This window comes from Lathamus discolor, chromosome 3 (genome assembly GCF_037157495.1).
Source record: "Lathamus discolor isolate bLatDis1 chromosome 3, bLatDis1.hap1, whole genome shotgun sequence".
Classification (NCBI taxonomy): Eukaryota; Metazoa; Chordata; class Aves; order Psittaciformes; family Psittacidae; genus Lathamus; species Lathamus discolor.
Window position 1 is genome coordinate 76,601,118 of NC_088886.1, and position 14,408 is coordinate 76,615,525.

Below are 14,408 nucleotides of genomic sequence, written 5' to 3' on the forward strand. Positions count from 1 at the left end.
ACATGAGGAAGTGTGATGAAAAAAATACCTCAGTCCTGCTTTTCTTAGATGGAAAACCTACCTACCAGTACATGAACAACCATACATGGGGGCTCTTCTAGAACAGACATTGCTCCAGTCTCTGGGGGACAGCTTCCCAGACAGAGTGGGAGGGCTGACCTTACACCTCATCCTAAAGTCATGAATTCTAATCCATTTTTACAAGAAGCAGAGCATCCTAGGACCAGGCATAGAGGCGCCCTACCTCCAGCCAGGTGCAGGAGAGGGAAAACCACATTAATGTGGTATGTATGATTAGATGGCCTGGCACATCTGAGTCACAGAAGTGTAAGGCCCTCATAGACCCCTCTGCAGAGTGTACCCTGATATCACCGAGGGTTAAACACATTTGTATTTCTGGAGTGACAGGGGCATCCCAGCAGCTGACTGTACTGGAGACTGAAATCAGCCTCAATGGGAAGGAGTGGGAAAAGAACCCACCCTAGTGTGACTGGCCCAGAGACTCCATGCACCCATAGCATAGACTATCTCAAGAGAAAGTATTTCAAGGACCCAACAGGGTACCCATGGGCTGGTACTACCTTGCCTGGTCTCTCTGTTGTGGGGCTGCTGATGGTCAAACAACCACAAATGCCAGTCATAACCACAACCATGCAATATCACACCAACCGAGACTCCCTGATTCTCACCCATGAGCTGATCCACAGATTGGAGAGCAAAGGAGTGATCAGCAGAACCTGCTCACGCTTTAATAGCCCCATGAGGCCAGTGTGAAAGTCTAATGGAGAGCAGAGACTAACAGTAGACTATTGTGGCCTGAATGAATCATAGAATAATAGAATGGTTGGGGTTGGAAAAGACCTTAAGATCATCTAGTTCCAACCCCCCTGCCATGGGCAGGGACACCTCACACTAGACCATGCTGCCCAAGGCTCTGTCCAGCCTGGTCTTGAATAATGCCAGGGATGGAGCGTTTACCACTTCTTTAGGCAACCTGTTCAGTGCCTCACCACCCTCACAGTAAAGAGCTTCTTAATTATTTCTAATCTGAACTTCCCATGTTTCATTTGAACCCATTACCCCTTTTCCTATTGCTACAGTCCCTGACCAAGAGCCCCTGTCCAGCATCCTTGTAGGCCCGCTTCACATACTGTAAGGCTTCTATGGGGTCTCCATGCAGCTTCTCTTCTCCAGGCTGAACAGCCCCAACTTTCTCAGCCTGTCTTCATAAAGGAGGTGCTCTAGGCCCTGATCATCTGCGTGGGCCTCCCATGATCCTCATGGCCCTCCTCTGAACTCACACCACCGAGTGCTGCCATACCAGACATGCTAGAACTTCAACATGAAATGCAAAGGCAGCCAAGTGGTATGCCACAATTGATATTGCTCATGCCTTTTCCTCAATCCCTTTGCCAGCAGAGCACAGGCCACAGTTCACTTCTACTTGGAGGGGCTTCCCATACATTTGGAATTGACTGTGCCAAGGGTGGAAACACAGACCTACCATCTGCCATGGACTGATTCAGACTGCACTGGAAGAGGGGCAAGCTCCACAACACCTGCAATACATTGATGACATTATCATGTGGGGCGATACAGCAGAAGTCTTTGAGAAAGGGAAGAAAATAATCCAAATCTTGCTGAAAGCCGTTTTTGCCATTAAACAGAGAAAGGCCAAGGGACCTGCACAGTAAAAACAGTATTTGGGAACAAAATGGCAAGGTGGACATTGCCAGATCCCCACAGATGTGATCAACAAGATAATAGCAATGTCTCCACCAACTAAAAAGAAAGAAGCACAAGCTTTCTTAAGTGTTGTGGGTTCTGAAGAATGCACATCCGAAATTACAGTCTGAGTGTAAGCCCTCTCTTATCACATGACCTGGAAGAAGAATGATTTCAAATGGGGCCCTGAACAACAATGAGCCTTTGAACAAATTAAACGAGAGATAGTTGCTGAGGTGAGTAGCTTGAGAGAGGACGCCTGCAACACCGGAGCAGAGAGGGGAGAGATCAGCGTCCAGGAGCCTCAACTCAGAGTGACAAGAGCCACTGAGGAGGGAGCCTCAAGTCCTCAAAAGGACTTGCCCAGGACTCGGAAGCTCAGCTCCCGCGAGGGGCTGACTCACAGGGGGCGGAGCCAGGAGGAGTGGCACCAGCTGGGAGTGGCTAAAAAACCTTCCCAGGGAGCGCGGCGACCAGGAGCGCGGCGACCAGAGCCGGCAAACAGAGAGCGTCGAGGCAGTTTGCGCGGCAGTTCGCGCGGGCAGGCGAGCGGGCAGGGAAGCGTTCCATCCGCCTCATCGAGAGGACTCGCCTGGAGTACAGGAGGGGGAAGGAGTGCTGAGAGACGTAGACGGATTGATTGACCAGATAGATCATGGTTACAACACGATCGAAAGCTGTAGTGAGTACTAATGTGGGTATCCAGACTGAGCCTTCCTGCAGACACGCAGCTGTGCAGGTCTCTGGCTGCAGCGAATGCCTGAGCCTGGCACTTGTATTGGAGGGAGCCAGTGATACTGCTTGTGTTCGCTGTGAGCAAATAAATGACCTGCTCAGGCAGGTGGCTGAACTGAGGGAGGAGGTAGAAAGGTTGAGAGCCATTAGAGAGTGTGAAAGTGAAATAGATTGGTGGAACCACACCCTAAGGCAAGGGCAGAGGGAAGTGGTTCAACAAGTTATGGATCCCCTTCCCTCCTACCATCAGACAGAAGGAGAGAGCTTAATGGACAAGGATGGATGGAGGGAGGTTCCTCCTCAGAGAGGTAAGCGAAAACCCTCACAATCCCTTCCTCCCTCCCAATTGCCCTTGAATAACAGGTACGAGGTCTTGGAAATTCAGGGCCAGGTGAATGGAGATGGTGAGGCAAATCTATCTAGTGAGTCACCCAGGGCTTGTCACTCACCCACATGCCTCAGAACTTCCCCAACCAAGAAGAAAAGAAGAGTAATTGTGGTGGGTGACTCCCTTCTGAGGGGAACAGAAGGGCCCATTTGTCGACCGGATCCACCCCACAGGGAGGTCTGCTGCCTGCCTGGGGCTCGGATTAGAGATGTTAAAAAGAAACTCTCTGAACTGGTGCAGCCGTCTGACTACTACCCACTGCTGGTTTTTCAGGTTGGCAGTGACGAAATTATTACGAGGAACGTAAGGGCGATGAAGAGAGACTTCAGGGCCCTGGGACGGCTGGTTAAAGGGTCTGGAGCGCAAGTGGTGTTTGCCTCCATACCTGTTGCAAGCGAGGGTGAAGGGATACACAAGAAGACTCTGCAGGTTAATGTATGGCTACGTGACTGGTGCCAAAGGCAGGGGTTTGGGTTTTTCAGTCACGGGCTGCTGTATGTGACACCTGGTTTGCTGGTGACAGGCGGGATACACCAGTCCCAGAGAAGAAAAAGGGTTTTGGGGCAGGAGTTAGCAGGGCTTATTGACAGGGCTTTAAACTAGTTAGGAAGGGGGGAGGGGATTTAACTGGGCCTGTTGGGGACAAGCCCAAGAGGAACATGCTAGGGATTGAAGGATGGCGGGCTAAGGAGGACTATCAATCTCTTGTTTCACTTGTGGGAAAGGATTGCTTTTTAGACCCTGTCCCGCAGGGGAAAAAGGGTACTAGGACTGGCTCCCTGAAATGCCTGTACACCAATGCACGCAGCATGGGGAATAAACAGGAGGAGTTAGAAGTCTGTGTGCAGGCTAAAGGTTATGATCTAGTGGCGATTACAGAGACATGGTGGGACAGTTCACATGACTGGAATGTGGTCATGGATGGCTATGTCCTTTTTAGGAAAGATAGGTCAGCGAAGCGAGGTGGTGGAGTGGCTCTTTACGTGAGAGAGCAACTAGAATGTATTGAGTTCTGTCCGGGGTCGGATGAGGAGCAAGTGGAATGTCTGTGGGTACAAATTAAGGGGCAGACTGGCACGGGTGATACAGTTGTGGGGGTCTATTACAGACCTGATCAGGACGAAGGAGTTGATGAGGCTTTCTACAGGCAACTGGAAGTAGCCTCGCGACTACATGCCTTAGTCGTCGTGGGGGACTTTAACTACCCCGATATTTGCTGGAAGACTCACACAGCCAGTCATTCACAGTCTAGGAGGTTCCTCGAGTGCATTGATGATAATTTCTTAATGCAAATGGTGGACGTACCAACTAGGAGAGCAGCGCTGCTAGATTTAGTACTTGCCAACAAGGAGGGTTTGGTCGAAGTGGTGACGGTCAATGGCAGCCTTGGCTGCAGTGACCATGAGATGGTGGAGTTTAGGATCCTGTGTGGGAGGAATAGAATACCTAGCAAAGGCACAGTTCTGGATTTCCGAAGGGCCAACTTTGGCCTCTTCAGTCAACTGCTAAGGGAAGTCTCATGGGAAAGGGTACTAGGCGGTAAAGGGGCTCAAGATAGTTGGTTAGCGTTCAAGGACCGCTTCTTCCAAGCTCAGGATCGGAGCGTCCCAATGAGTAGGAAATCAAGTAAGGGATCTAGGAGACCGGCGTGGTTAAACAAGGAGCTGCTGGGCAAACTCAAGTGGAAAAGGAGAATCTATAGATTATGTAAGGAGGGGCTGGCCGCTTGGGAGGAATATAGGACAGTTGTTAGAGGATGTAGGGAGGCAATTAGGACAGCTAAGGCCTCCTTGGAACTCAATCTTGCTAGTCGGGTTAAAGACAATAGGAAGGGCTTCTTCAAATACATAGCAAATAAAACTAACACAAGAGGCAATATAGGCCCACTGCTGAACGAAGTGGGTGCCCTGGAGACAGAGGATATAAAGAAGGCAGAGGTGCTGAATGCCTTCTTTGCCTCTGTCTTTACTCCTGCAGACTCTCCCCGAGGGCCCCGGATTTCTATAGCCCCAGAAGGAGTCAGGACAAAGGAGTTTGCTTTGGTAGATGAGGATTGGGTTAGGGATCAGCTATGCAAACTGGACATCTGTAAATCGATGGGTCCGGATGGAATGCACCCACGGGTGCTGAGGGAGCTGGCGGAGGTCATTGCTAGGCCACTTTCCAACATCTTTGGTAAGTCGCGGGAAATGGGAGATGTGCCTGAGGATTGGCGGATGGCAAAGGTTACACCAGTCTATAAGAAGGGCAAGAAGGAGGCCCGGGTAATTATAGACCGGTCAGCCTTACCTCCATCCCTGGAAAGATGATGGAACAACTTATTCTTGACTCCATCACTAGGCATATCAAGGATGAGGGGGTCATTAAGAACAGCCAACATGGTTTTATGAGGGGGAAGTCATGTATGACCAACCTTATAGCCTTCTATGAGGAAGTGACTAGGTGGAGGGATGATGGTAGAGCGGTAGATGTAGTTTTTCTTGATTTCAGTAAGGCATTTGATACTGTCTCCCACAGCATCCTCATAGATAAGCTAAAGACGTGTGGGCTTGACGATCAAGTAGTGAGGTGGATCGAGAACTGGTTGAAAGGAAGAAGGCAGAGAGTTGTGGTCAATGGCGCAGAATCTAGCTGGAGGTCTGTGACTAGTGGAGTTCCTCAGGGGTCGGTGCTGGGACCGGTGCTGTTTAATATTTTCATCAATGACCTGGATGAGGGAACTGAGTGCACCCTCAGCAAGTTCGCTGATGACACAAAACTGGGAGGAGTGGCTGACACACCAGAAGGCTGTGCTGCCATTCAGCGAGACCTGGACAGGCTGGAGAGATGGGCGGGGAGAAACTTGATGAAATTTAACAAGGGCAAGTGTAGAGTCTTGCATCTGGGGAAGAACAGCCCCATGTACCAGTACAGGTTGGGGGGTGACCTGCTGGAAAGTAGCGAAGGGGAAAGGGACCTGGGGGTCCTGGTGGATAGGAAGATGACCATGAGCCAGCAATGTGCTCTTGCGGCCAAGAAGGCAAATGGCATCTTAGGGTGCATTAGAAAGGGAGTAGTTAGTAGGTCAAGAGAGGTTCTCCTCCCCCTCTACTCAGCCTTGGTGAGGCCGCATCTGGAATATTGCGTCCAGTTCTGGGCCCCTCTGTTCAAGAAGGACAGGGAATTGCTTGAAGGAGTCCAGCGCAGAGCCACAAAGATGATTAAGGGAGTGGAACATCTCCCTTATGAGGAGAGGCTGAGGGAGCTGGGTCTCTTTAGCTTGGAGAAGAGGAGACTGAGGGGTGACCTCATCAATGTTTACAAATATGTAAAGGGTGGGTGTCAGGATGATGGAGCTAGGCTTTTTTCAGTGATATCCAGTGATAGGACAAGGGGCAATGGGTGTAAACTGGAGCATAGGAAGTTCCACGTTAACATCAGGAAGAACTTCTTTACTGTAAGAGTGACAGAGCACTGGAACAGGTTGCCCAGGGGGGTTGTGGAGTCTCCTACACTGGAGATATTCAAGGCCCGCCTGGACAAGTTCCTGTGTGATGTACTGTAGGTTACCCTGCTCTTGCAGGGGGGTTGGACTAGATGATCTTTTGAGGTCCCTTCCAACCCTTGGGATTCTGTGATTCTGTGATTCATGCAGTAGTCTTTGGACCAGACCGGGGCAGATATGAAAAATGTGCTCTACACTGCAGCTGGGGAGAATGGTCCTGCCTGAAGCCTCTGGCAGAAAGCTCCAAGGGAGACTCAAGGTCAACTCCTCAGCTTTTGGAGTCAGGGATACAGAGGATCTGAGGCCAGCTGTGCTCCAACCGAAAAAGAGATACTGGCAGGCTATGAAGGGCTTCTAGCTGCTTCAGAAGGGATTGGCACAAAGCACAGCTCCTCCTGCCACTCTGGTGGCCCATGCTGGGCTGGATGTTCAAAGGCAGGGTCTCCTCTACACATCATGCAACTGATGTGAATTAGCACACAACGAGCTCGAACAGGAAACACAGTCACCCAGGAATCCTAGAAGTCATTATGGACTGGCCGAAGGGCAAAGAGTTTGGGATGTCACCAGAGGAGGAGGTGACACGTGCTGAGGAGGCCCCACTGTACAACAAACTACCAAAGAATCTATGTGCTGGAGAAAACAGATTGAGTTATTTCTGCCTCGGGCAAAAGTAAAGCCACTCATGGGACTGCTTTTGCTCAAAGACCTGGGTGCACTTGGTGGGTAATGTGGGAGGATGGGGAAGTCCAGTGTGTACCTCAGGGGGATTTAAACTTGGGTGAGAACAACCACTGAACTGAACTGTATGAAACTGTATACATGGGATATTTTCACTTCCATGGTGGCCATACACTCATGAGCATGCAACAATCCAACACCACACACCATCCATCTTTCCTGCCCGGAGAGACTCACAACAGGTGGAGCGAGTCTCAATGAAAGTTTGTAGACATGGTCCACAGACTATGGGCATGATATCTGTGTGTGTGTATATATATAGAAATATAAATGTATGTATAGGTATATATACATATATAAATACATACCTCTGAAAGGGCAGGAAAGGTGATGGTGGAAAGTGTGAGACCTGGTACAATGTGAATGCTATGTCCTGGTTTCGACTGGGACAAAGCTATTTTTTTCCCTAGTAGCTGGTGCAGTGCTGTGTTTTGGCATCACTCTGAGAACACTGCTGATAACACATTCATGGTTTAGTTGTTACTCAGGAGCACCTACTCTGATCAAGGACTTTTCAGTCTCTCGTGCTCTGCCATGCAGAGGGGCACAGGAAGCCGGGAGGGAGCAGAGACAGGACACCTGACTCAAACTAGCCAAAGGGGTATTCAATACCACAGCACATCATGCCCAGTATATAAACTATGGGGAGTTACCACAAAGGGAATGATCAGCACTAGGGGCAGGCTGGGTATTGGTCAGCAGGTGGTGAGCAATTGTATTGTGCATCACTTGTGCTTATTGGGGTTTTCCTCTTCCCTTTCTCTTTTAGTTTTACATTCTACATAAATATATTATATTGTACTTCAGTTACTAAACTGTTCTTACCTCAACCTGCAGGTTTTACATTCCTTTGATTCTCCTCCCCTCCCATCTGGGGAGGGTGGACGAGAGGGGTGAGCAAGCTGCTGCATGGTGCTGAGTTACCAGTTAGGGGTAAACCACAACAGTGGCTTATGGACAGAATCGTTCCATTGCTGTGACTCAGACTGTCATCACAACCTGCAATCAACCCTCCAAGGCCACATACAAACACTCTAAGTGCTAAACTTGACATTTATGATCAAAACAATAAAATTGCCATCACAACCAAACCCCATCCTAAGTGGCACTTCTGACTGCTGGAGAGAGCTTGACCATGAGATAAGGAACAGAGGGGATTAGGAGTTCTTTCTATTTACCTGTTCATACTGCACCCATGTAAAACAGTTCTCTATGCCTCTCCCACCACCTTCTCAGAAACTGAACATGCAAAATCCTTAACTAAGGATGCACTCAATTCCAAAACACCACCATGGGGAGAAACAAAAAAGTATCCACCTGCCTTACATGTGATGATACCCAGCACGAGCAGCCTCTGAAAGGACCCCAAAGCTGGGACCCAGAACATCAGAGTTGCACTTAAAAGACAAGGCCCCAGACAAGCACCCACCTCCGGCCAGTAACTCCAACCCTTCTCCTTATTCTCCTTCATGAGCTGGCACCATTGCTCACCTTTGCTGGCAGTAGCTAGTTCCCTCAATGAGATATACAGGCCACTCTGAAAACAGGCTGTGTCAGATCTCCAGCACATGGCCCCAGGTGGGACTCTGGAACAAGGACATCAACCACAGGGCTGTCTGCCTCGGCTCTTCTCATCCTTTAGACACAGGAGCCAGAAGCAGCCCCCAGACTGCTGCAGAGTCCCTTTGGAGCTGCTTACTGATGCAAACGCTGGGACCTCGGCAGCTGTTTGTGTTATATTGAGAATGGATGCGTTCAACAGCATTGTCAAAACACTGGGAGAGCTGGAACATGCCACATCTGGCAATGTATTTGTACTCCCTTGCTCCACAAAAAAGAGGCCCAGAAGCAGCTTTGCCATTTAAGCTTCTTTTTCCTCTTGTGCTCATTCTCATTCCAGTGAGCTCACTGACACCAGTGCCTTTGCTTAAGCATAGCCCACAACAGCCTGCATGGTGAGCCAGGGAGGAAGCAGGATGGTATTGACAGCCAAAAAGCTCCCAGCAGTTGGAAGCTGGCAAGTCAGAAGCCAGGTCTGCCCAGAAACAAGACGCCGAAGGAAATGGGCAAGCTGAAAGCAGGCAAGCAACAGCAGAAGGTATTCATACGGGTATTTGATCCAGTACTGTACAAATACATAGCTCTCAAAAGTCACATCTCACTGAAAACTGCTCAGAAAGAGGGTCAAAAACCCTAAGAAGTGACATCTCAGAAGGATACACACACACAGCTTAGTCTCCAACCTCACAAAGTGCTAGAAAATGCCACTAGAAATCCTGCACCAAGACAAGAAGAACACTGTTTAAGGGACTATCTATCACAAACATCTGGTGGCAAACAGGAGTGCTGCCAAGCTTACCCGATACTCTTTGCATTTCAGTTGCTTTAGAAAGCTAAAATCTACCAGGAGAGAAACCAGGGATGTGGCTGTAACTAAAATCTGCGTTCAGATTATTGAGGAAAGTTTACTCTTCTCTTTGTTTTTAAATACTGTTCCAAGCAAATCAAGCCATTGAAGACTGAAAAACAAACCACTATGGAACAGCTCATTTGCATCTAGGAAGGAGCAAACCAAATGACACAACCAGAGTCTCCTCAAAGAAGAGGCTTCTGCAAGCAGAAGAGGTGAAGCAGGCCAGCGGAACACTTCAGAAACCATCTCCATTCCTCTACTTGCTACACAGCCACTGTCACAAGCAGTAGAGGAGAGTAGTGCAGGGAGAGGCAGAATATGCCATTAGCTCACCACACTCTGTTCACAGAGTGCCAGCACACATCCTCCCAGTTGTCCCTGACATGTCTGTCAGAGGCAGAGATTCCCGTACAGACAGAGGAGGTGGTCAGACCTGCGTCGGATTTCTCCATTTCCTTCTTCACCCTCATACTAGGGAATTGTCTCAGCTGGTGGGAGAAACAAAGCACAAGTGCAGAATCATTCGTGGCCTACATGCTATCAGTATAAGTCACAGTAGGCATCCTGCCTGCACTCCTGATGCTGGTTATCCCAGACACCCAGCACTGGAGCAAGAGACACTCCGTGCTGGCAGCTCAAGGCTCCTCAGCCTGGCCACTGCCTGCACCAAACAGGAGTTAGTAAGGACATTCCTGAAATCGAAAGTCAGAAAGGATACAAATTCAGCTCCTTGGAAACCTCCAAGCCCTGATCAAATCCAAACAGTTATGTCGTGCTCCCAGGTTTTGATTCATGCTCAGGTAAGACTGCCCACAAAATGGAGACAGGGAGAGCATAGAGAGGGAGCGCTGCAGCCCAAACCCAAGCAGCAAAACTAGAGGGTCCTAAGAATCTGACCCACCTTTCCCCAGGAGCAGCTACATGCAACAGGCACGTGGCTCTACAGGCTGCATTCTCTCCACAGCAAAGCATTAGAGGAAGGTCTGCCCCTGTGTGTTACAGGGACCACCATTTTTCTGGCTGTCTGCCAGCAGAAGAAAACACAGGCAGGAAAAAAGAACCCACCAATCTTGCTTTATCTGCCATGATGCTACTCCAAAGTCTGTGGGAGAAAGCAAGGAGAAAGGGCTAAAGACAAATCAGTGACAAAAAGGGCTTCAGATAGAAGAGGACAAGGGGAATAAAGAAACAGGAGTCCCCTATGAGACTTGGAAGTAACATGGAAAAATTAAGATATAAGAGCTATCTTAAGGTTACATGATCCACAGAAGAGAGTCCTAAATCCACATTTTTATCCACATTAATGCTGTACTCCACGTTTTTATCTTGAGGTTCTGAAATATTTCCAAATCCTGTAATTAGAGAATTCTCTTTCCATGGATCAAACACAGTGCAGAACTGCAGTTCTCACTTTACTGAAGTAATCTTCCTCCATGCTGCAAGAGGGCAGGCAAGAGGAGCAGGGTCCAGATGCATGGACTGCACGTTTGCTCTTGACCAGGGCATGCTCATAGCAGTGCAGCCACGAAGCCATTAAAACAGAGCTGCTGAAACCTTCTGCATGTCACATCACAGCCCAAGTAAGGACAGAAAGCTTGCAAGCCCCTGCCCAGACACCACAGATGTGGACTGAGGCCACATCTGTCAGAGGCACCCACCCCACCATCAGCTGAGGAAAGACACCCCAGATCAGCAGTTGTCCTGCATCTGCAATTCCAGACACATGCAGGAAGCCAAGTCTTCAGTACTTGGAAGTTTTATCTGCAACGTTAGGACTCTGTCATTCCCATTTTCATTACCTGATAGCATTGTCTGAGATGACACAGATTTTCCAACTCTCTTCAAGGAGGCTTAAAAAAAAATAACTTCTCCAGCACCTGTCTCAAGGGCAGACTGACAAATAAAGCATGCCCCATGCTGCAGTTACAGTGATTCTAAAAACAATTACATATACATAAATTATATATATATATGAATAAAAACTCCATTAATGAGATAAAACTTGGATTGCGTATTGCTGCCTCTGCAGTAGTGCTTCTAAAGCAGACACTGTAACTAGAAGATTAGAGGAGTTATGGAAAACCTGACCTTTCAGCTGAGAAAAGAAAAAAAAAAAAATCACCATCTTATTTTAGGAATCATTTAACTGGCAGTTGGTGTACTTGGCCTCTCATCTGTTCCACAGCATAAACTCTGACAGTCTAACATACTCTTTCTTTCCTTCACTGCTGGCCAGTTCAAAGTGTGCATTTTCCAGGGACTATGTAATTTGGGTCTGGGCTGATGTCATAGCTGCCACTCCAGCAGACCCACTGAAAACTTAAAACAAACACATCCACAACTTCAGCTGCTCTCCAAACCAAAAACAAGTCATTGCAGAAGGAAGCTACACCACCTTATAAATAAGGTTTGCTGTACAGCATCTGTTTTACACAGAAATGCTGGAGATTCTTAACAACTAAAAGTATGCAGTTTAAAACATTTAAACTCCAGATCAACAACACTGTGCAGCACTACATGAATACCAGATTCACCCCCACAGACTTTCTCCAGTTGAAACTGCAGCCATAAAAACTAAATGATGCAACTATAGCACTCAGCAAAAAGACAATTCAACAGACATTCTCTCATGAATTTCTGTTTTAATTCACCGTAACACAAGATTAAAGACTGATGAGAGGCTGCTGCTTGAAAAAAAAGCTTATTTAAGGTATCAAACTAGGCCTAAAATACAGAAGAAAATTCAGTGTCCCTTCAAAATGGAATCTCTAAAAGAATGCTGAATGGGGAAGGAAGATTAAAAACTTTTAAAACATGTAGTTGATGATGCCAGTCGGAAGACAAGTTGCCAAAAATCCATTTTCATGCACAAAACACTCATTTCCCAGCACGTACATATTTGAGAAGAGATGGACAGAAACAACTCAAAGGCGTGCTTTGGCAAGTGCTTAATGAATGAGACTCCTTCCTCTTAACTTAAAAAAAACATGCTATAGACATGAGGTTCTGCACTTTGCCATAGCAAGGCCAGGTAACAGATACAGTAAAGTTTTAGTTTAGATTTATGAATCAGAAGATCAGTGGACTTTCTGGAAAAAAAAGGATCTCATTAGTGGTACTAAAACTGTCAGCAAGAAGCAATTGATAAGGATTCTAGAAAAAACACTTATGAAGGCTATATCTGCCAGTGGTCTTGCCCAAATATACACAGGCCAGAACTATTGCCATCAAGAGCATTAAACATTCCAACACCATAATGCAAACTACATAACATGTTACTTCATTTTCCTTCAGCCTCCCATCTCCTTTTCCTTCATCCTCTTCCTTCATGAAGAAGGAGATGATCATTAAAGTGTGCTCTGAGTTACTTATGGTTGAAGTATTTCATTTCCTTCTCTTTGGTCACTTCCTGGAGAAAAAAAAAAAAAAAAACACACCACTGTACAAAGCCTGTGACCTGACAAAGGCAAAACACCCACAAATCAAAAAGTGATCTAATTATACTTTTAAAGCTACACATTTCAGAGCAAGCAAATTCCTTGAACTGTGATGACTCCATTTACGCTGTTGTTGATTTCTTCATCCTAAAACTGTAACGATAGCTTTCTTTAAAAAAGAAACTTTCACACAGCAATTCTTAATAAATGTCAAAATATCACTGTGATTTTTCTTCGGCTTTTGTGGGTGGGGTTTTGTGTTTTGGCATGAATAATTTAACCATGCCACAGTGTCTTGGAGTTAAAAAAGTTTACTGATTAGCCTTCAATAATAATCTTATTTCTGCATATCCTGAAAGAAAGTACCTGTAAAGAATCAATAAACTAGAGGAAGCTCCAGTTTCCCGATGCGAAGGTTTACTACCTGGCTGCCACATGCCAGTGACTAGCAGAGCATGACACTGACTTTTCCAGCTGTCTCTGGACAGATGGTGCTGGAAGACTTTCTTATTCATCTCATCAGCAATTTTCATAAATTAGGTGAAAGAACACCTCAAACAGAAATTCTGAGTAACTCAAAGCACATCACATGACAAAGTGCATCACATGACAAATTCCATCCTTAATGCTATTAACCAGGGAATATCCAATATTTTGTGCCATAGAAAGGAAAGTGACACACTTTTAGAAGAGTGCCAAATATAAAGGAGGGAAGATTTGGCCATCAGTTATGTCTATGCTGTCTTTCTGCTCCTGAAAAATGCTGTTGCTTCTTCTTCTCCAGAGCAGTAGATGACCTTCCAGCAGTTCCCATCAGCAAAGAATAAAGTGAAGTTCCTGGTTGGCTATTGTTTCTACTCAGGGGGTACGTGCTGACCAGGTACACTGGAGTTACAGTATGATAAATAAACACTTTACTGATTGCAAAGTTGCCCATTAAATGTCAGATGGGTAGAGACTGAGGAGAACCCAGGCTCTAACTGGATAATGCATCACAAAGATCTTAGTTATCTTTGTTAACCTACCAACTATTTATTAAATAAACACTAATTTAATATTTATTTAAATGTTATTTAATAATTATAGTTATTTAAATATTATTACATAATGGGCCTTAACACACAAAGGTAGACCCTGCTGGTCCCATTAGCCAAAGGCACAGAGAAGAGCTAAGATAGCACAGATATTTCTATATAGTAAGCTCAAATGATCACATAGATATCTGGTTTCAAGTTTTGTTTTGTTTTCTTGAGCAGTACAAGCTAAGTTTGCATGAAATGACAACCAAATAAATCAGAAAACTAAAAAGAATGTACTGAAGTCAAGGAGGTGAATTCCATCAGCACATTCAGCATCTCCTGACTCCTTAGCTTGTAGTTAGAAGGAAGGCTTTCAATGTAAAAATATTACTACCCTTATGAACATTGAAAACGTTAAAATGAAGAGTAAGAAAATGTGTTTAGTTTACTAAACCCAGACAAGAAT

General features: G+C 46.5%; 1 protein-coding gene across 8 annotated transcripts in view; it reads right to left on the reverse strand.

Annotated features, from left to right (window-relative positions):
* LOC136009721 (uncharacterized) overlaps positions 1-14,408 on the reverse strand; it is a 54,889-nt gene that overhangs the window by 36,359 nt on the left and 4,122 nt on the right. For 2 of the 8 annotated variants that reach the window (XR_010610632.1, XR_010610630.1), the window contains exon 1: positions 5,262-5,399. The exons of the other annotated variants lie outside the window; for them this stretch is intronic. The gene's annotated coding sequence lies outside the window, so the exon portion shown is untranslated. Of the gene's footprint in view, positions 1-5,261; positions 5,400-14,408 lie in introns of those variants that run through there. 8 annotated transcript variants of the gene reach the window in all.